Here is a 23,270-nt window from a genome sequence, read left to right as displayed (position 1 = left end):
CTTGTGAAATGGCTGTTCATGATTTCAGAAAACACAATGAGAAAAACCACAGCCTAGCTGAATTCTAAGCAAGTTTGCATCTATTCTTTCTGTGCTCTTGATTATGACTGGGATAACAGCTGCTTGAGTCTCTGCCATAAATTTTTCAGTGGTGGGCTGTAACCTAGAATTGTAAACCAAAGTTCTTTTGTTTATCTTGCATCATATCTGAAGTTAGACAATCAGCTATTGTCTGAAGGTAACTAAAGAAAGGATGTAAATGTGCTGATGTTTTCTTAGTCACCACTGATCCTTCAGTCCCAACTGATCAGAATCCATATATTCTTAGTACAAAATATCACACAAGAAGCCTTTGCAGTCCTCAGTTTTCCCTGAAACTTCACAAGCCAGGTCTCTACATTCTGTATATCTCTTAGAATTTATATCTTCTAAATTTCTGTAGCATCTCAGTTAACTCTGAGCACATAACCTTTTCCAGTATAAATCTCAAAAATCTTTCCAAAAAAGTCTTTCCAAAAGTCTTTCCAAAAAAATATAACAAAATAAAATTAAACTAAACAAAAACACCAAGTCTGTTATAGAAATGCTTTATTCTCTGAAATTAATTTATTTCTTACGTTTTGTCCTATTGCTATTCTGAAACAACTAACAAAAGTCAACCTGAGGAAGAAAGGGCCTCACCTTCTATGTTAAGCCTATCATATAGGGGAGTCATGGCAGAAGCTCAGGACAAGAACCTAGAAATAGAAAATGAAGTTAAGACCATACTGCTTACTGATATGGTCTTCTTTTTTTTTAAATTTATTTAATACTTAATAATAATTCTTTGGTTTCCGGGCAAACATCCCCCTCCCCCCTCCCTTCCTTATGGGTGTTCCCCTCCCAACCCTCCCCCCATTGCCGCCCTCCCCCCAACAGTCTAGTTCACTGGGGGTTCAGTCTTAGCAGGACCAAGGGCTTCCCCTTCCACTGGTGATCTTACTAGAATATTCATTGCTACCTATGAGGTCAGAGTCCAGGGTCAGTCCATGTATAGTCCTTAGGTAGTGGCTTAGTCCCTGGAAGCTCTGGTTGCTTGGCATTGTTGTACATATGGGGTCTCGAGCCCCTTCAAGCTCTTCCAGTTCTTTCTCTGATTCCTTCAACAGGGGTCCTATTCTCAGTTCAGTGGTTTGCTGCTGGCATTCGCCTCTGTATTTGCTGTATTCTGGCTGTGTCTCTCAGGAGTGATCTACATCCGGCTCCTGTCAGTCTGCACTTCTTTGCTTCATCCATCTTGTCTAATTGGATGGCTGTATATGTATGGGCCACATGTGGGGCAGGCTCTGAATGGGTGTTCCTTCAGTCTCTGTTTTAATCTTTGCCTCTCTCTTCCCTGCCAAGGGTATTCTTGTTCCCCTTTTAGAGAAAGAGTGAAGCATTCACATTTTGATCATCCGTCTTGAGTTTCATTTGTTCTAGGCATCTAGGGTAATTCAAGCATTTGGGCTAATAGCCACTTATCAGTGAGTGCATACCATGTATGTCTTTCTGTGATTGGGTTAGCTCACTCAGGATGATATTTTCCAGTTCCAACCATTTGCCTACGAATTTCATAAAGCCGTTGTTTTTGATAGCTGAGTAATATTCCATTGTGTAGATGTACCACATTTTCTGTATCCATTCCTCTGTTGAAGGGCATCTGGGTTCTTTCCAGCTTCTGGCTATTATAAATAAGGCTGTGATGAACATAGTGGAGCACGTGTCTTTTTTATATGTTGGGGCATCTTTTGGGTATATGCCCAAGAGAGGTATAGCTGGATCCTCGGGCAGTTCAATGTCCAATTTTCTGAGGAACCTACAGACTGATTTCCAGAATGGTTGTACCAGTCTGCAATCCCACCAACAATGGAGGAGTGTTCCTCTTTCTCCGCATCCTCGCCAGCATCACTTCTTAACTTTCTCAGCTGGTTTTCCTATATAACCTACGACCACCTGCACAGGGGTGTCAGCACCCAGAGTGGGATGGGATCTCTCACATCAAACATTAACCAAAAAATATCCCACAAACATGCCTATGGGGCAATGGAGGCCATGCCTTTATCTTTCTAAGTGACTCTAGTTATATCAAGCTATGAAGCAATGTTGGTTAAATTTCCCATTAAAAAGCAGGTGACCCTTAGTATAGTTTTAGTATTCTAGACTTCATCACACCTTTGCTTACTCATATACGGCCTGAGGACCACACATATGATAGCCCTGAGGTTCATTATAAGTATCAGAAAAATAATAATGAGAATAAGTATCTTTATGGTATAACCAGAATGCAGATATGGTAAAAAGAAAATATCCAACCATACAAACATTTCTAGAACTGTCTAGTATGTTTTTGAGAGATATTAAGTCAGCTGTCGCTTTTACATGTTTTTCCAAATCTCCCGTTTGCTATGTCTGCAATCTCATATACATTTCCTGTGAAAGGAAAATTGCCATTCCTCTGTTGTAAACTGATCTGTGAGAAGTCGTAGGAGATTATCTGAGGACCTTTTAACCTTGGTGTCATAAGCTGTCATCCTCATACTGTAGCTCATGAGAAGCCAACTCATCTCCGTCCTTTCCTAAATTACCTGACACTACCTCCTTTGCTTCATGTCTTTACTTATCCAAAAATTATCAACTTTCCTCTTTGCTTAATAATTTTAACAATACCAATATACTTTCTGACTTGTATAATTATGCCTTCCTAGCTTCTATGCCAGTGATCTATTAAAGTTCAATAGTATTAGCTTAACAAATTCACAGATGACATGTAATCTTGCCTCATCCTCAGTGATGGAGCAGGGATTTTCAAATGTATCTTGTCTTTTTCTTTGAGGATTTTACATCTGGACCAGAAACTTTACTTTTATATAACCTAGCAAAACATACATATCTTCCATGATATAAGACTTTGGGAAGATATTGGTGGAGAATTGAGAATTTCTGTTGTAATGAATGAGAACCACACAGTATGTATTTAGCTAAAGCATAATTGCTTCCAGAGGCCTTATTGTACATTTTATACAAAGTACCCATTCCTGATTATCTGGTCACACAGCTCACTGTAACCACAGTGTGCTTTGTCTGCAGTGCATTTGCAGAGCACCCTCCAGTTCAGCCTTTTCAGAATGCCTTGTGTCCTACGACTGCCAATTCTCTGTGTACGATTCTCTTTCTTTCTGTGTGTGCTTTGACTGCATTTGGGAATGAAAGCTTAGTTATTGGACATGCCCTTGTCAAATTGAGTTTAACTTGGAAACGGATTGCCTTTTTCAAAGACATAGTATTGCACTGTGTTCCCCTCTTACTCTCTCCAAAGCAGATGAGGAGTTTTCTCAGAATCTATTTCAGCTCCAGCCATGTGTAGGCAGAGAAGCCATAGAATTCATTACATGGGTCCTGATCCTAATGCAGGTCAACTGAAGGACAGAAAAGAAAAGCTACAAGAGGAAGCTACAGGGTCACCTTTAAGGAATTTTATTCTTTAATCCCTAAAAGCTGAGTAGATAAGGTATGAGTAGGAGATAGAGAACCACCCCCCCAACCCTGTCTTTCTCTGTCTTTGAATATTAAAGGGGCTGTTCAAATGCAAATGTGGTATGACAATGGGCTTAACATGTATTGCACATGAGAGAGTTACATAGAGACAGAAGATGTAAAAAGAAAAAAAAATCCTTACCTGCTCATAACATTTTTACGTTCTTTCTGTATCTGCTTGAATCTGCAAGCCCTCCATGAAGATGGGGTAAGAGATAAAGTGTGAACACTTGTTTGGGCTGGCTTACTAGGTGATTTGAAAGACTCCTTAAGGATTTTCAATGCTGTCTTGAAGCGAACTGGTAGACACTGACAGGTTTTAGGCAGCAAATTACTTTGTCAAATTTACAATTTAAAAAGCTACCTCTGGCTACAGTGTTGGGGATAAATTGGAGTAGGCTGAGACTAAATACAAGGAAAAGATTAGGGAGGCTGCTGCTACTGTCTATAAAAAACAGTAACTTTGCAATAAAGTAAAGGAATTCTGTGAGAGGGGCTCGGGAGGAAATGATCAGTCTGGGCTGGAAAAATCTCTCAGTGCTGGCCTTTGAGCAAGACCTGGTGGCATCTCTTGGTTTACTAATATGCTTTTACTTCAACACCTACCAAAAGAGCAGTGACACACTGAGGTGGGGAGGGATTATAGGCTTATATTTTTCAAAACACAGGGTTCTCAAACAATTCAAGCTCCCTTACAGACCACTGACCACAGGTAGGGGAGGAAGATGGCTAATAGGACAATGGGGCATGGACCTATTTAGAACTAGTCCTTTGGGGTGATTCCAATCTTTGCTGTAAGTAGTCCAGTACACTAGGAAAACACCAAACATGAATCAGCAGCTGCTGCTCAATCCAGGAGAAACAACAAGACTTTACCGAGAGGCATGAGTCTGCTGAAGCAGCAATAAACAGTAGGAACACCACCAGAAGTTCTTTGGTATGTTTTTCTTTGTGACATTATGACAAGCAAAGATCAGCAAAGAAAGCAAGGTGACCCAATGTCAGAGTATCATCCACGGTCTGCTGGGTTATACTTATACTTTTCTCCCCAAACATCACATGTCCTCTTACTTGTCTGCTCTAGCAAAACATTCTATACCCTTTCACCAGAGAGCAACCATAAAAATACCATGTGCCTGATTTACCAAAACATCCTTGCATAAGACAGCTATCAGAAAAATATCACATGACACAACCAAGTTTCCAATGAAACCAGAAATTCCTACTTTAAGAGGTAGAGCAAAGCCAATATAATTAGAGTTTAATGAATTTGACTTTACAATACATGAAAAATCTAGTGAGTCTCACTTGAGGGTTTCTATCAGATATTTGGTAGCCATTTTTGCTTTTTATAACACTGCATTTCAGGAAGACATTCATTGGGCAAATTCATATTTATTGTAAGTTAATTCTGGAACTTTCTAGAAAACCTTTTAAAGATCATAGAAGGCATTGTTTGTGTCTATCAATTCCTTGAATGATCTCTTTTCTTCAAGGACACTGAATCCTCCCTCCTGTAGGAGTCACTCAAGTGATTGACATAATGGAGTGAAGGAAGAACAGGAAGCTGAGGCAAATGTCTCAGAAAAGGGGAAATGGGGAGGAAGGATTATATCTTAGATTCCACTTCAATCCAGTGTTGGACTAAGAGATCTGAAGATTGGAAGCACTCAGGCTAATGGAATGATAACCAGTAAGCTCACACCACAGACAGCTTCCTCAATACCAATCAAGGTGCTCTGAATTTCTTGGCATGAGGCCTTGGATAATACATATATTTGGTCTGTGTTAACCTGCTAACCTTGTTGGTGAATAATGATACAGTAATAGCAATGACAACATTAATAACAATTATAATTAGAGAGAGAGAGAGAGAGAGAGAGAGAGAGAGAGAGAGAGAGAGCGCAATGGAATATAAAAAGGAAAAGCTTTCTACAGATAAAACTCCTACCCCATTTCTCCATGTCTCTGAGAAAGTCCTTGGTTGATTCTGACAAATGAGACAGGGATGAGTTTTGACCTCAGTTGAGTCTGTTTCTTATATTAACTAGTCTAGTTTGTCGTGAGTTTTCTTGAAGCAAGTTAATGATGTATTTAATGATAACAATTTGTGAATATGTAGCCTATGCCTACCATGAAACACATTAATGCTCACCTATAATTTTACACGTTCTCAAAGGGGTTGGAAAACAACTTGTCTTGATGCAATTCTAACCCCAAGTGTTGACATCAGAATCTACTCTGCTCTCTGCTACCAGCTTTCAGAGCTGATTATTACCATGAGCTATGAATTAGAGCCCATAATCACATTTCTCTTTTTCACAAGCAAGAGCACTTAGACTCAGGGAGATGAATTATCAAGTAGTTAATAATGAGAACTAAGACAATGACTAGGGTTTTATAGAAATAACAATTATGTCCTAGCTAACACTTTCTTTAGAATTTGTTTCTCAGTTTTGTAAGTTTCATACCCTTCACAAAAGGATTACTTTCAGATTAATAGTAGAGGTATGTGTTCCAGGGAAAATCCACAAACCCACCCACCTGTACTAACTGGGTACTCTGTCTGTCTGTCTGTCTGTCTGTCTATCTTTTCTCTTTCTTTCTTCCTTCCTTCCTGTTTTTCTTTTTTCCTGTCTGTCTGTTTATCATCCATTTATCTTCTATCTATCCTTATGCTGAACTGGGAAAATCATCTGCCATCTGTTAATCTATCACCTATTCATCCATCTACCCATTTATCTATCATCTATCTGTCATCTCTCTATTAATCATCTGTCACTGACTATCTATCTATCTATCTATCTATCTATCTATCCATCTATCTCTATCATCTATCTATCATCTATCTATATGGTTGGAGGCATTCATTCATAAGTCTAACACCTTATTTTAAAAATCAATATCATAAATTAAAGGGACTGTTTGCCTAATAAGATGATTGGTTGGAGCTGGTCTTGCCTCTCATTTGATTGCATACTATTCATTGAAAAATATAACTGCCTTTGCTTTTCTACTGTATATGACAAAACCATTCTTCCTGGCTTACATTATACACTGAAGTAATATTTAAAAAAGTGTCAGATTCAAGACTGTTTTGCAAATGTAAGAAGGATGGTCCTTCCATGTATAATTGGAAACTTTCAGGCTCTGTTGTGGCTGGTCTAGTCCATACATTTTCCATTCATCATAGACACCTGTTCCTCATCTTCTTTTTTCATTATACTTTGTGACAGCATCAGAGAAAAACAACTTAAAATCTATCCCACTAACAATAGAGAAAATAAATGTCATATTCCTTCTCAGAAGGTGCCCCTGATGCAGCACCATGCTATTATATATTTATATCCATTTATCAAGTTACTTGCTTATTATATATCTAATGTAAACATAAAGGATTGAAATAGCACTTCTAGCAAAAGAAATGTTCCTTTATAGAAAATATATATGTTACCATCTGATTTTGTATTCCTTGCTGTGAAAACGTAATAAGACTTTCTGAAGAATTCCAAAGAATTTTCAGGACAGACAGAATTTTAATATTATCCATGGGAAAACATAAAACCTGCACCCTCTTTATAAAAAGAAGCCTTGTCTGGTTTAAATGATAGATAGATAGATAGATAGATAGATAGATAGATAGATAGATAGATAGATGGATGGATAGATTGACTCGTACATGTGGGCTTTGTGAATTAGTTTTCCCTGGAACACATACCTCTCCAAACACATGTTCACAGGCTTTCTTGGTTCTAGCTACTGTACCCTACATTCAGCAGTTCCAACCCTTTCTCTAGGACACAAAGATGGGAGCTATATAATAAATATTGGTAAGCACCATTAAGTGCTATTATTGTAAGTGTTACAGTGGAGGTTTACTTAAGGATTTGGTGTTAATAACCCCTTTAAATTATATCTGGAAATGATTGATTAAACCAGTCAAGAGCAAGGATTTATCAGAATATAGTCTTCTTTCTAGTTGCCATGAGCACAGAACGGTCACCAACTATGTCCTTTAGCAGAAACTGGCTGCACTACTGTCATGGAAGTCCTTGTGTTATGGACACTTTTAATTAGGTTGTAATTGACAACAGCTGTAAAGAATCAATACAACTACTGCTGAAGAAATGTTCTGGTCATAAATACTCCTGACAGCTTCTGCCAGCATAGAAAAGCTGTGGGCAGTGGACTGTGCCAGAAAACTTAGTAGAGTTGAGTGGGTTGGAAGCCCTGGGACATCATAGAAGAGAATTGTAGGAGCTTCACCTGCATCCAACCAGGCCCATGACACATAACCGCACTTCCTACCTAGGAGCAAGACCTATGATAAAGTAGCCCAGAACAGAATTCTTCGTGCTAATGAGGTATCTAGATGGGCCCTGAGAGTTTAGCTAATGAGCTTCCCTTCTCAGACATTCCTTCTTGCAAAAGGTATTTAATGTCTCTTCCACCCTGTGGAGGTGGTATATACCCATTATTCATGATGAACAGCCAATAAATGGTATAGATAAGTATGGACTGTCTCTTTCATCATAAGGAGGAACATCCAAGGAGCCTTCTTCTACAAAGCCATGTTGCCTAAGTCTCCTCTGTAGGCTCCTCCTCACTCCAAGACTCACCACTGCTGTGCTAAACCAGAATTCCCCATTTCCCTGGCTCCGGGCTCATTGCTCTTACCCTCAGGGTCTCCTCTATTCCCAAGCATAGGAGCTTGGAAATTCCAGCTTATCCTCATCCTATGCCGTCTGCCTGAAAAACTTTTCATGCACCCCAGCTGAACATGGAACTCCAAAAGGTAACACTCTAAAGAAGACAAGCCTGAGTGAACAGTAGAGGTTCTTGTAACTATGTACACTCAAGCCAAAGAAGGAACACTTATCCTGACGTTCTAGCAGAAGGCCTGAGATTAGTATTCACTGTGACCTTCCATTGGCATGAATATTGTGTAATTAGTAGTCTACATGGTCATGACCTTTCATTTGAATGAACGTTGTGTAATTACTTGTGCATAACAAATGATTCTCAGAACTTCTTTATGGCTGTATAAATAAGTTAGTTTACTCATATTTCCAATCTGTCAGACCACTCGCTCCTTGATTGTCCCTGGTATTAGAGTTAGACTCAGTGAGAGTTTTCTTCTTGCATTGAAAATGAGCTTTTCCTGCCTATTTCTGAACTTATCTGTTAGAAGAATGGACTGAGCTGTAGATAGAGTAAAGCCAATGGAAGTTTCAGTAGTTAAATGGCAGTTGTAAAAGCAGCTTCAAGAATATTTGCATTGAGCATAGCAGTAGTAAGACATCACCTGAAGAGTTCCAGAGAGGAGCTGGACACAAACCAATGGGAATCAGAATTATCGAAGACAATCATGGATGGTGGAGTTATCAGTAAATGGAGATAGAGAAACTGCGGGTCCTTGTCTCAGAGAGTTCTAGATAGATATTAAACCATATCTGTTGAGGCTTTGATACTCTAGGCTTAAGAACCTCATAATTGTGAGGAACTGTGGGTAGAAATGTGACATTAATCTTAGCACTTGGAATTCAGAGGTAGGTAGATCTCTGTGACTTCAAGTCCACCCTGTTCTACATAATGAGTTCTAGTATAACCAAACTATAGAGACCATATCTTACAACTAAGAATACCGAAACAGAGGCTTAAATCCCATACTAGCACCAAGAGCTGTCATTCCAGCCAGTCCCAAAACTCAAGGCTTAATCCACAGCTGTAACTCTTTCAGTCGTTACCTACTACCCCTATTCTCTGATTCTAAAAGGTGACCTTTACAGTAACTATGGATTGCTGGAGCCTCTGGTGGCAATAAGCCACCAACACAGTTATCAGAAGTCATAAGTCTCTGGCATTTACAGACTGGACCAACATGTCCTAGGCTTTCAAAGCTTTGAAAAAGTAAGATCAAGTCAGCTATAACAGACGCATGTTTTTGGATACTGAAGTGCCCAGAACTGCTCAGACTTTTGATCAAGACTCTTTGTCTCTGCCTGAGCTTTCTTTTGATCAAGACCCCATCAGTCCTGCTATGAGTGCACTACACCTCTTTCACAGAGTGCACTGATTCTATTTGCAGTTGTGGTCATATTCAGAGGTATTGGGAGTGGGGAGTGTGATCAATAAATTGGGAGATGAGCTTCTACAAACCTTTATAGTCACTCCCACCTTATGAAATACACAGCACAGGCTGAGTGCAGTAAAGCTGGGCTGAGAAACAAGTAAAGAAAATGGCATATGTAGTCTCTAAGTGCTTGTTCCATACAAAGAAACAAGCAGAGCTTTCTCTCTGCAGCAAGGAAAGTCAGGCTGTGATCCAGGCTGTTGTTGCCTCCATAAATGAGAAACATCCTCAAACTTAGTCCAGCTATATTAACCATCTCTCAGCTTCTACAAGGATGCAAGCAGGGAAACTTGATTGACAGCCACTGTGCATAATTGACCAGGCAGGAATCTGGCTATAGGTTTGATGTTCTTGTCGTATCCACAGGATCTTCATGAGGCATATTGGGGTAAGAAATTTGCCTTCCAGTACCCCCAACCACCACTGGACCACTTGTGTATCATGAATCATTCATTAGCAGATGTCTTCATATGAACTTGCAAAGCAAGAGTGTCTTAAAGAAAGACAAAGATTCTGCAGAGATATGACATGGTGCCTCCAACAGAGCTGTATCTGATAGTGACAATAGTTAGGTGCTGACTTTGGGGCCAAGGGGATTAATTCACTTCAGCTGAAGTGGCACTTGAGTTACCTCTTAAAAGGACAGGACCCACCTTGCCCATCAGCTATGTCTCTCACAGGGGCACTCAGTTCCCAGTAGAGTAACTGTCATTGTTAGAGCAGATTCTCACCTTCTCCTTTGTAGACAGACAGTAACACACTGGGATTAATTTTAGACTTCACTAACTTGGGTTTATTTTGAATAATAGAAGTTTCCATTTAGGTCTATTGAAATATGCATCCTGCAGGTTTTATGTGTGAGTATGTTTGTGGAAGAAGAACCCATCAACTATCTTTAATAACTCTTAGTATGAGATATTTCAGAATATTGTCAATGGATGGATAATTTTATGCCAAAGATAAAATAGAATCTTAAACCAAAAGATCATATAGATGAATTCCAAGTTCATTTGCTTTTCAAGAGTGGCTTATCTTTGTGACTTTTCAATTGTGATTTTTTTCTCCCCTGTTTTTTCCAAACTTTAAGTATTAAAGTTTTGTTTTCAATTATCATGAATGGCATTGTCTGCTTAGGCTGTCTTCTGATTTTCATTACAGTTCTTTAGAGTCCCTTAAGGTCTTGGAAATTGGAAAACCCAGCAGCTCTGTGGGTTAAATGGCCTACGAGTCTCCTGATCATTCTGTATTGAGAGTGTGGCTATCCTAGTGAAGCCCTGATGATATAAGCAGGATTCTTTGTGTGGAATCTGGGGAGATAGGTCTAAATCACTGGAGGTGCTGAAAATAATTCTGTAAAACTGAGTTATTTTTTGTGTGGAATAGGGTTTATTTGGGGCACGGGAAAGGAGGTTGAGAGAGTAGAGACAGATAAAGGCAGAAAGAGAGAGAGAGAGAGAGAGAGAGAGAGAGAGAGAGAGAGAGAGAGAGGAGAAGGAGGAAGAGGGGAGGGGAGGGGAGAGGAGAGGAGAGAAGAGGAGAGGGAGGAGGAGGAGGAAGAGAAGGAAGAGGGCAGGGGAGGGGAGGGGAGAGGAGAGGGAGGAGGAGGAGAGAGGAGGTAGACCATGAACACATGGAGAGAGAGGGAGGAAGAGAATGACGAGTGAAGGGGCAGAGAGGGTAAGAGGGTAAGAGAATAAGAGGTTAAGTTACATTTTTACAAGAGGGATTTTTATGAAAGTATAATCTAGCCACCTCAACTGTTCTATACTTATCTCTTCCCCATTTTGTCTTAAATGACATATCCAAGGAAACCCTCTCCAGAGTCAGTTTATAGAAATGCTATATACTTTAACCTTTAAACAAGAGTTAAACCTCGGGGCTGGGGATTTGGCTCAGTGGTAGAGCGCTTACCTAGGAAGCGCAAGGCCCTGGGTTCGGTCCCCAGCTCCGAAAAAAAAAAAAAAGAACCAAAAAAAAAAAAAAAGAGTTAAACCTCTTTTTTGGTATTGACTCTGCTTCCCCAGTACAGTAAAGCTGTATTCATTCTGTTATCCAGTTTCCTGGGAACATCTCAGGAAGACTTAGGTTCCATTAGGTACTCTATGAAAGACTCTCCCAAATGAGCCTGCTAAGTCACAACACATAGTTGAGTGAAACTATCAGATGAGAAAATCTTTAGGGATGTCAAGAAGGTTAAAACGGACTCCAGGCATCACTGGAGCAAATCAGAATTTCTCAAGGAGGGACTTAGGGATGCAGATTTTCTACTCACAACTTACAAGAACATAACAATTAGCCACTAAAGCACTACACTGACCCCACAGAATCATCATTATACTCTGAATCAAATGACACAATGTCTCTCCAGCTTGAACTTAGGTGGGCGCTTTAAAAAAAATTGGTAGGAAATTTACTTCCTATTCCCAAAGAAGCAATAAATGAATTCCAGCTACCTTCTTTGAGCAGAAGTCCCTTCCTTTGGCTCGTCCACTTTTCCCTTCCTCCTCTTGGTTGCTTCTCTTTTCTGATAATGCTTTTTCCTCACATAACATCCTGATAGCAGTTTCACCACCTCTACTCTTCATCTTCCCTTCAATCAGATTCACTTAATTTCTGTCTCTCATTTTAAAAAAATCCAACAGACTTGTAAGGGATAATAATAAACCAAAATAGAATGTCATAAGATAAAATTAAAACTAGTACATTGGAATTGGTGAAATAAACAGAAGAAAAAGAGTACCCAGAAAGGAACAAAATCAGAGACCTACTTGTTTGTAAACTCAAAAATTCCATTTCAAACTCTAAACTGAAAGTCATAATCTATCTGGTCCAGACCTGTGCATGTCCTATGCATTCACCTCAGCTTCTGTGAGTTCGTACAAATTTTGATTATCTTAGTTCAAAAGACCTTGTGTGTGTGTGTGTGTGTGTGTGTGTGTGTGTGTGTGTGTCCTCTATCCCCTTCTCCTCTTACTCTCTTCTTGCCCTCTCTTTCTCAAAGTTTCCTGAGCTCTGAAAGAAGGAATTTGATGTCTCTCTGTACGTTTCCATATTCGTTCTCATCTGGTACAAGAGGAAGCCTCTGTGATGATTGTCACTGCTAGACGGTTTTAATCAAGATAGCTTATCTCTCTGTGGCTCAAGTCTAAGTTTGTAAAAATGAAGACAAAATCATTTCATTGTGGAGACAACATGAAAGTAAGTTTCTGAGCATTCCTTACAACCTACAACGAAATTTAAAATGCTGACTGTCATTTCTACAGAAATTCAGACTTAAAACCAACTTTTGTTTATTCAATCACAGTTTTCCCAATATGTTCCATTGTTTCAATGAAAATTTCATAAAAGGGAGAAAAACCATTCCATACATATGTAATAACAATATCACTAAGAATGGTTTCCTCCTGGGCTCCAAGGGTATTAACTTGTGATAGTTCCATAATCTCTGTTCTTGTCACTTTCAGTCAGCACTTTAGCATAGACTTAATTACGATCAAAATTACTCTAATTGCACCACTCCCATAGTCTAACTATTCATCAAAGTAAGTAGAACGAAGTAAACTGTTATGCTTCTTAGCTACTGCCCACTGCAATCCTGTTACCCATGTTCTTAACCTTAAAATGCCAGGGTTGGGTTCTCCTAATTCTTAACTGTCTTTGGAAAAATAGGTATTTAGATAGTGTTGTGGTCTAGGCTCCAGTATGGATGTTGTCTATGTGGGATTCAGAATTACTTACCTGTCCACATCAAGTGATATAAAGTTTTATGGAATGGATCCCAATGTCCAGGGATAAAACCCCTACTTGCTTTTCTGAACCCACCTTCCTGTCTTCCCCTAAATTTGCCTCTCCTCTATCAGGTTTTTAAATTTACCTTTGAAATTTTGCTTGGATATAAACATCTTGGTTATTATTCAGACCTGGAATTGAAACCTTATGACTCCAACACTCTGGGCTCCATCCTATTTCCTGCTATGCTGGAATCCTCTTGGAAGAAGTCCTGTGCAAAAAACATATAGGACCCTTTGAACAAGATTAAACTTTACTGTGAAGATGCCTGAGGTACAACCTCTGACCTAGATCTTTTGAAGTTCTGTGGGTTCAGTCATCCTCCAGATACTGTACTCTCACTTCTGTTCCTCTGAGGAGGCACTTTCCCATCAACCTATGATCCTACCATGACATCATGAATAAAGGAGACATTTTATTTCAATTTCTAGACCCCATTTCAATTAAACTCTAGATGTATTTTGCTAATTCCTTATTTTCTCTTGAACTAATTATTATACTATTTAATCCAAAATATTTTTCCTATCTCTGTCCAATGGCTTTCACTGTCCTTGCTCCAGCTCTCGATGTGTGCCTATCAGCAATGTAATAAACCCCGCTTTTCAGTTTTCCATCTTTTAATTCGCTGCAAATCTCACATGCTTCCTCATTCTTTATTACTATTTCAATCTGAAACTTTCAGTCTCTCAACATTAGACTGTCCATAAAATTAAAGACCATACTTCTCTCATGTTTTCCCCTGTCCTTTTCAATCAGAATGATAGTGACAGATTTTGCATGTAGGTAAAAGGTACCCTTTCCTAGTGTTTGTTTTTATAATATCTGGCAAACAAACTTTCACAGTAATGAGAGAGAGTTGACACCACCCCCAGCAGTTTATAAAACTTTCGCCAGTTCAAAAAGAAATAATATAATTTAGCAGGCACAGTATCCTGAAAGTGACCAATCCTATCTGATTTAGGTTTTTCCTTAGTTAAGCAGGGGCAGTCTTGCTTAGTACTTGGATGGGAGAATTGCTGTCACGCAAGGCTTTCAAGTGACTTCTGAGCTCCTTCTCCTGAGTTTCTTTGAGATAAAGACTTAATTTTCATTCTAATTTGCCAGATGGCTTCTCTGGCAAGGGTACCAAACATTGTAGGAATAAATCTAACCTCTACATCAATGTTTCCAGAAATTAAAAGAATAAAATTATCTAAATTTGGTTAGTTAAATTAGCAGGAAGTCCTGACATGATGCCAAACACGACAAGATGCTGCTCATTTTGCACTCTCCGGGAGAGTGTCATATAGCTTGTAGCCTTTTAAACCTCCCTTTTAATAGCATAGTGTGGTTAATATTTATTCACATTTTTTTCTTTTCTTTTTTTTTAGACATTTTAAGTGGTATCACATTGCATGGGTTAGACATAGCTATGTCATTTATCTGCCTGTGAACAGACATGTTGGTGATTTCAAATTGGAACATTATAATAAACAGTCATATAGTAAAGTCTGGCTTACTACCTTTTTAACAAGATCTGTGATTAAGTAGCAATATCAACAGCGTATTAATAAGAAAGAAGAGAAAATTGTAGGGTATTGTCCAAAGACAAAATGTGAAAGGCAATTAGTGACTCCTGGGAATAGGAAAATTATTCTTTTGAAGAGATGAGTTCAATTATTCATTGTCCAGTACATAATGGTGAGTTCCAAAATCATGTGCGTGTGTATGTATGTATGTATGCATATGTATGTGTATATATGGTATATATATGTGTGTGTGTATATGTATATATGTGTGTATAAATATATATATATATATATATACAAATCACCAACTAAAGATAACTTAGCAGATTTTGCATATATATACACATATGTTTTACACATACATATAAACATATTTTAAAAGTATATGCAAAAATAATAAAAAGAGATTATGAAATTAAGGTTGAAGGACATGGGAGGAATGTGGGAAAAAGTAACCATGAGTGGCTCATGCAAGAAAGGGAGAGATTAAGTGGTGTGATCCTATTTCAGTTAAAACTGTATATTAGTGAGTGTTAAGAAAACTTCGGTTGGGTTATTATTAAAAAGAACAGAAAGTTGGAGGCCTGTAGAATAGGGATGCATCTGAGAGGGGTTGGATGGAAGAGGAGGGTGGATGTGATCTGTATTCATTGTATGAGGTTCTTAGAGAATTAATAAAAATATTATACTAAAATTCTTTGTCTAATTTCAGTTACGAGGTCATGTTGGTCTTATTAATCAAGTTGAGATATTTTTAGCCTTCTACCTTCTGGGAGAATTGACATAAAAGGGATATTTATTTCTAAGATGTCTGGTACTTTTGCAAGAGAAACCATCAAGCAAATTAGAATGAAGAAGAAAAAAAATAGAGAAAGAGGGAGAGAGGAAGGAAGAAAGAAAAGAAGAAAGGAAGGAGATAAACTGCCTGTTACAGAACTCAAATAAAAATAACTTCAAAGTTGAAACTATTCCCCTTGATTTTCCTGGGTTATGTTTGTATTTAACCCTGAGATTCCTGTCCTAGGAGGGGCACACACTGACTGACTTAGACATGGCGAACATATATTTCTTTATCTTATTGATAGACTAAAATTGGAAGTCTTGATGGAAAGTAGGGCACAGTTCCCAGAGGAAGGTTGCATATGTGCTGAATGGAACAGACAGCAGTTCTTATAATTGACCAGCATTGTTCTCTGTTATGTCTACATAAGCAAAGGCTAGTGTGTGGAAGTTCAGGAAAGCAGTAGGGGCTGGAACTTTAAGGAAGAACTGGCTAGCATTCAGAGTGTTCTAACGATGGGCTTCTTTAAAAAGCAATAAACCCCTCATCCATGGCAGCAATGATGGGCAAGATGGATTGTTGCCTTCAGACATCTAATGGATTGAATGGATTGAATCAGTGAGAAGGCATATTCTGATATGTGTGTGTGTGTGTGTGTGTGTGTGTGTGTGTGTGTGTGTACTACTTTATATCATAATTACCATATCATATACATGATCATATTTTAAACCATAATTTCTATGAGTTTGCTGTTAATAGATATTTGAAGTTAATAAAAACTTACCTGGTGGAATAATGTATAAACAACTACCTTTTACACAGTTTCAAAGACAGGATTATTTTAGAGCATGTAGAAAGAAAATATGGTTAGGAATGTGTTTAGATCTTGGGCTAGGAACAGGTGATTCCATCAGAAATAGAGCCAGAGGGAAGGTACCTTAACAGTGTATTGATGAGGTCACCCAAAGCAGCCCAGTACTTATTAAAATGTCTGACACTGGAGATACTAAAAATAAGTGTAACCACTATAAATAAAATCCTGTGTGACTAATTAAACACGCACTCAAAGAAAAGTAGAGACTTTGTATTGGAGCCTAATTATGAATAGAAAAAAAAAACTGCAGCTAAACTGAGAGGTTGTTTAATAGCACCCTCGTGCATCTAAATGTTTTGGTTTTCTCTTTTTCAAGGGGAAGAACAAAGACAAAGGCACAAAAATGGTCAGGGAATATTTTAACCCTCTTATGGTGGGTGTCAAATGATGCTTTAATAGTCTGTAATAACACAGTTTGCTTCTGATGCAACTCTTGTTTTAAATAAGTACCAGGACATTTTAAAGTAAGAGAAGAATTGTGATATTATTCTATTGAAATGTTCTACCGATATCTGTGATGTGTGCATGTTTGAATTGTAGTACTTCTTTTCACTTGTCAATTATGAGGTTCATGTTTGTTTTATTGATGTCATACTTCTGGAGATAAAGTGAAAGGTATACTGTATATGGATATATGGTCCTCAAATTCACAATGTCCTTGTGAATTTGAAACTATTCTTTTGTGTTCCAGAAATATTTCCTATCACTATCAGTAAAAAGCCTCAGTGTGGTTACTGTGTTCTTTGTTTTATTTTCCTGATGTTCATGTACATACTCATTTTGATGCAAAGGATTTGGCAAAGACCCCAATTAATATGCCTCTGTGTGAATTCAATGACAAGATATCTTCATAAACTAGATTTTTTTGTAAATTATACTTAGTGCATTTATAGTTAAAATGAAAAATGTCTTGCTTTAGAAGAAAAACATATGATCAATGATCAGAAATCATGCTCTATTTGGTTCATGTCCATCTGAGAGACCTTGAAAAATGCTCTCAACTTGGCTTGTAACTCAGTTGCTTATTTAGTAATATATTAACATAGATTGAAGACTTTAAAAAATCCCTTTAATCTCAGCATTCAGGAGACAGAGGCAGCCAGAGCTCTGTCAATTTCATGCCAGTATGTGCCATAAAGAGAGACTCTATTTCAGTAAAATACAATGAAAAATAGAACAAAGAAAATTCTAAAACAAATAAACAAAAATCTTAACCTTAAAAACTGCAGAAATGAATCAGTAACCTAAGCTTCATTTCCAGTCTCCATATATGGTGGCTAAATCCATTACTCCCTCCAGTACAAGCAAGCATGTGTACACACATATGCATGCAAATTCACACACACACACACACACACACACACACACACACACACTAAAAATCATATTAAAATTATACTAGCATATTCAGGGTACCTCTTAGTGTTCAGTGAGACAATAGAATAGTTGCGACAACTTTGGATATACTTTTCTACAAACTGATCATATGGTTTGTGGTAAAGTTTTAAAAATTCAGAGAGTGGCCTAGACGAATTCGCGAAGAAACAAAGGAACATGCTAAATATCTTACTCCACTACCATCTTGGATGAAGTATAGGTGCCAAACACTTTGAGGGTTGTCTACTGTTTTCCTCTACCTATCTTCCTATACTAATCTTAAAGTTACTTTTTCTTTTGATTGTATAGCTTTCGCTAGATTCAATTCACAGACCACATGAAGCTGAAGAACAAGGAACACCAAAGTGTGGATGCTTCAGTCCTTCTTAGAAGGGGGAACAAAAATAGTCATAGGAGGAAATACAGAGACAAAGTATGGAGCAGAGACTGAAGAAAAGGCCAATGAGAGACTTCCCCACCTGGGGATCTATCCCATACACAAAAACCAAACTCATAAAATATTGTGGAAGTCAAGAAGTGCATGATGACTGGAGCCAGATAGAGCTGTCTCCTGAGAGGCTCTACGAGAGCCTGACAAATACAGAGGCAGATGCGTGCAGCCAACCATTGAACTGAGAATGGGGTTCCCTAAATAACTTCTTTTTTGTACTTCCTGAAACTGTGTGCAAAACCTACAACATAATCAGATGCAAGTCAAATCTCAACAGACACCAAAAATTTGAAATAACCCGCTGTATCCTAACTTACCACCACAGACTAAAGTTTGTTATTAACAACAGAAACATAGAGAGCTCACAAATTAATAGAAACAGAACTGCTCTCTACTGAATGAAAAATGGGTTAAGACTTTCGAGAATTGAAAGAAAATAAATAGACAACATAACCAAACCTATGGGACATATGAAGGCAGTTATAAGAGATAAATTTATAACACCGAGTACCTGCATAAGAAAAAAAAGGAAAGATCTGATACTATTAACTTACAATACACCTGAAATCTTTAAAAACAAAAAGAAATCCCACACAAAAGTAGTAGATAGCAAGGAATAACCAAACTCAGAGATGAAAATAAAATATAAACAAAAAAATAAGAAAGAATCAGTGAAACACAGAGCTCTTTCTCTGTGTAAATCAAGAAGTTTGGAAAACCCTTATGAATTTAACTAAAAGATGAAGAAACAAATTCTAAACTAACAAAATTAGAAAAAGGTAGGGAACATAACCACAGACACAGAAAATTCAAAGAATCCTAATACTTGCAAACCTATACTTCACCAAATTGAAATATCTACATAAATGTATAATTTTCATTGCAGATACAACCTATCAAAGTTAAATAAAGATCAGATAATCAATTTAAGCAGGCATAGAAACAATAGTTATAGAAAAAGTCATTAAAATCTCCCAACCAAAAATGCCCTAAGGTCACATGGTTTTAGTTCTGAATTTTACTAGACTTTCAAAATTAATGCCAATGCTCCTAGAATTATTCTCTCCTTATAAAAAATAGAAACAGAAGGGAAATTTTCTGATTCATTTTTCAAGGCTACAATTACCAGTCAATATAGAGACACACAAAGAAAGAGAATTAGAGACTAATTTCCTTCATGCATATAGATTAAAAAATACTCAGTAAAATAGTTGCCAATCAAACTGAATCCAAAAATACACCAAAAAGACTATAGACCATGTTCAAATAGACTTCATCCCAGGGATGCTTCTACATTTGTAAATTAATTAATGTAATAACCATATAAAAAACTTAAAGACAAAAACTATATGATCATCTTATTAGAAGAAATGGTTTTTAATACATTCGAACACCCCTTTATGATAAATATCCTGGAAAGATTAGGGTTACTATGTATATCCCAATCCCATAAGCAACCTATATTTAATGTTGAAAAACTCAATGTAATTGCACTGAAACCAGGAACAATAAAAGGCATTCACCATCCTCAGACATATTCAATTTAGTACTTGAAATCTTAGCTAGAGCAATAAGACAACTGAAAGGGATCAAAGGGATAGAAACTGGGAAGGAAGAAGTCAAAGTATCTTCATTTATTCATGATATGATAGTATATGCAAGTGGCCATACATTTTTACCTGGAAACATTTACAGGTGGCAAACCCTTTCGGCATGGTAGTGGAATTGAAAATTAACTCACAAAAATCAGCTGTCTTTTTATATAAAAGTGATAAATGAATTGAGAACAAAATCAGGGAAACAATACCTTTCATAATAGTCTGAAATAATATATAATAGCTTAGGGCATCTCTAACAAGCTTGTATGAAAAAAAAGACTTGTATGATAAAAATTCCAAGTCTTTGGAGAAAGAAATTGAATAATATATCATAAAATGGAAAGATCTTCCATGTTCATAAATTGGTAAGATTAGAATATTAAAAACTGCCTTCCTATCATACATGCTCCAAAGATTCAAAGCAACCCAGGGATTCCAACCTAAACTTCAAAGACCTTGACAGGTCAATTCTCAGCTTCATATGAAAACACAAAAATCCAAGATAACTAAACAAATTCTGTATATAAAAAAATAAAGAACTGCTCAGATTCTCATCATTCCTGATTTAAAGTTGCATTACATAGCTACAGTGGTAATTAAAAAATAACATTTTCTAAAAGGTAATTGATTTTTGATAAAGAATCCAGAAACATACACTGGGAAAGGGACAGCACCAATGTTGCTGGTCAAACAAGATTTTGGCATGTGGAATAATCCAAGTTAAACATCACCTGGAATAAAACAAGGAATTGAAGAAAAACCTCAGCATAAAACCAGATATAGTGAATCTGACAGAAGAAAAAATGGGAAATAGCCTTGAACTCTTTGGCACAGGAAAAGACTTTGAGAACAGTACACCATTACCACAGGCACTCAGATAAATAACTAATAAATATGACTCCATAAAAGCAGAGAAACTTCTGCTAGAGAGGTAGCTCAGTAACTAAGAGCACTGACTACTCCTTCAGAGGTCCTGCCTTCAATTCCTAGCAACCCAGGATGGCTCACAAACATCTGCAATGGGATTTGAAGCCCTTTTGGTGTATCTAAAGACAGCTACGCTGTACTCATATACATAAAATAAATAAATAGAATCTTAAAAATCAAGAAAAAAGAGAAGTTTTTGCTTAGTGAAGGGTATTGTTATACTTACAAAGCAGAAGCCTACAGAGTGGGGAAAGGTTTTTAACCAACTAGTCCTTGGTATATATATGGAAAGTAGGGTACAAATTTAAATGAAGATTTCTCAATACCTCAATACTTTGGAACATACAGCCCTAAATGGGCTGTTTCTATTAATTCTTCCACTCACTAAGTGCTGAGGGAAACTTGGGAGACAAAAGACAGAAAAAGTGTAAGACTCACAGGAGACTAAGGACAGGAAAACAAAGCTCTCTAAATGAACTGAGCTAAGCTAAGCTCTATGAACTCACAGAGACTGAAGCAGCATGCACAGGGCCTGTACAGGTCTGCAAAAGGTCCTCTGCATGGATGTGATGGCTTCTGGTTTAGTGTTTTCATGGAATTTCTAAGTGTAAGAATAACTGAGTTTCAGACTCTTGCAACTTTATCTTGGTCTCTCTCTCTTTTTTTTTCCCTGTTGGTTTGTCTTATCCAATGTTGATGTGACAGTTTTTGTTTTATCTCATTATATTTTATTTTGTTATATTTTATAAATATCTCTTACAATCCCGTTTTTTTTAATTGAGACACAGAAAGGAAAGGGATCCAAACTAGACTTATAAATATTTATCAAATTACAGGTGAGATTTGCTTGAGTATTTATTTCTGAAATGTTTTTAATTTTTTGTTATTATTTTATGTTAAAAATGTCTTGCCCTCAGTGACATTATTTTTTTTTTTACTTTTGCTTTGGAGTTTTTTTTTTTTACTATTCTCTGATAATGTATGGCTAATGAAAATTATTTGTTAGTTTCAGTCACCCTTTCTTTTATTTCCTAAAACTGATTTCTGACAGGAATTTCTTTTCAATACAAACTTAGATCTGATCTGCATTTTATTTTGTCCTTATAAAGACTTCCTATAGTTTGTTTCCAATACTTCTATATGAATTCTTCCCTCTGCATTTAAATAAGAGGCCACAGTGTGGGTGAGTATCTTCAGCCTCACTGATCTGGATTTTCTTCGTCCATTTTGATTATTGTTTTGTCTTTGAACAGATTCAAATGTGACCTCAAGAATTCTGGTAATATTTTGTATACCTTTTTGATTTTCTATTTGACTTTCATTTCCATGATAGCCTACTTTAACAGCTAATGATCAGTGCGTGAGTTTGTCTTGCAGCAGGTTTCTCAGGTAGAGACACACTGTGCGCAAGGCACAGCCTCACCAGGAGTTCCTGGGAGCTCTTACATCATCCTGCAAGCTGCAGTCTGTGGAAGGCTTGTTGTTACTCTCATCCTTTCTAATGGTCCCTTCTGAGGACTCCGAGAAGTGCCACACACACATTCTTCTTTATAACAGGAACATTTCCTCTCTTACTCAGTGTGAGTAATGTTGAGTAACAGCCTTCCCTAAAGCCCTCTAACTGTATTTGATGCTAAAAGCTTGTTCCAGAAATATCTTTAATGTGCCATCACAATACTGGGGTTTACCTTCTGGCTTTGCTAGTTCCTTGTGACTTTAGTAAGTTGCTAATTCCAGTATCAGTTTCATTATATGGAAAACAAATATTACCTTCCTTCCATCATCACAAAAAAAAAAAATGATGCTAAGAGCCCAGTACTTTGAGGGAAAACTTTGAGTAACATTTAAAAATGCGAAAGATGTTTTTCTCAGAAAGTCCTGTAGGTCTGTGCACTGATTGACAAATAAAACCACCAAAGTATTTGACACAAAGCCAATAAGTCAAAAGAGACTAAGTAGCATGCATTCATTCTGACAGAGTAATTTCTGAAGAAGCCCAAGTGGGATGAAGGACAGCGGCTTGGACCTTTTAGTTTTACCCTCGAAGCTTCCACCAAGTTCAAACAAACTTTTATAGAGGTTAGTCGATGGAACGTGCAGTTGTCTGCAGCTGTTGATTTTAGGACACAAATGTATTTGTTTTGGCCAAAGAAAAGAAGACGGATAGAGAGTGACAACAAAAGTCATTTCCTTTACAGAGTTTCCAGTGATCTTGCACCAGTGAAGTCCGTGACTCCTGAGGAAAACATGTTCTGGGAGAGAATATGAAAAGATGGA

At 37.4% G+C, this 23,270-nt stretch overlaps 1 long non-coding RNA gene across 2 annotated transcripts in view; it reads left to right on the top strand.

Annotated features, from left to right (window-relative positions):
* LOC148001395 (uncharacterized) overlaps positions 1-23,270 on the top strand; it is a 73,777-nt gene that overhangs the window by 44,920 nt on the left and 5,587 nt on the right. The gene's annotated exons all lie outside the window — the stretch shown is intronic.

The sequence above is a fragment of the Rattus norvegicus genome, chromosome 14 (assembly GCF_021556685.1).
Source record: "Rattus norvegicus strain SHRSP/BbbUtx chromosome 14, alternate assembly SHRSP_T2T, whole genome shotgun sequence".
Taxonomy (NCBI): Eukaryota; Metazoa; Chordata; class Mammalia; order Rodentia; family Muridae; genus Rattus; species Rattus norvegicus.
Note: the sequence above shows the minus strand (reverse complement) of the source record. Positions and strands in the feature narration are given on the sequence as shown.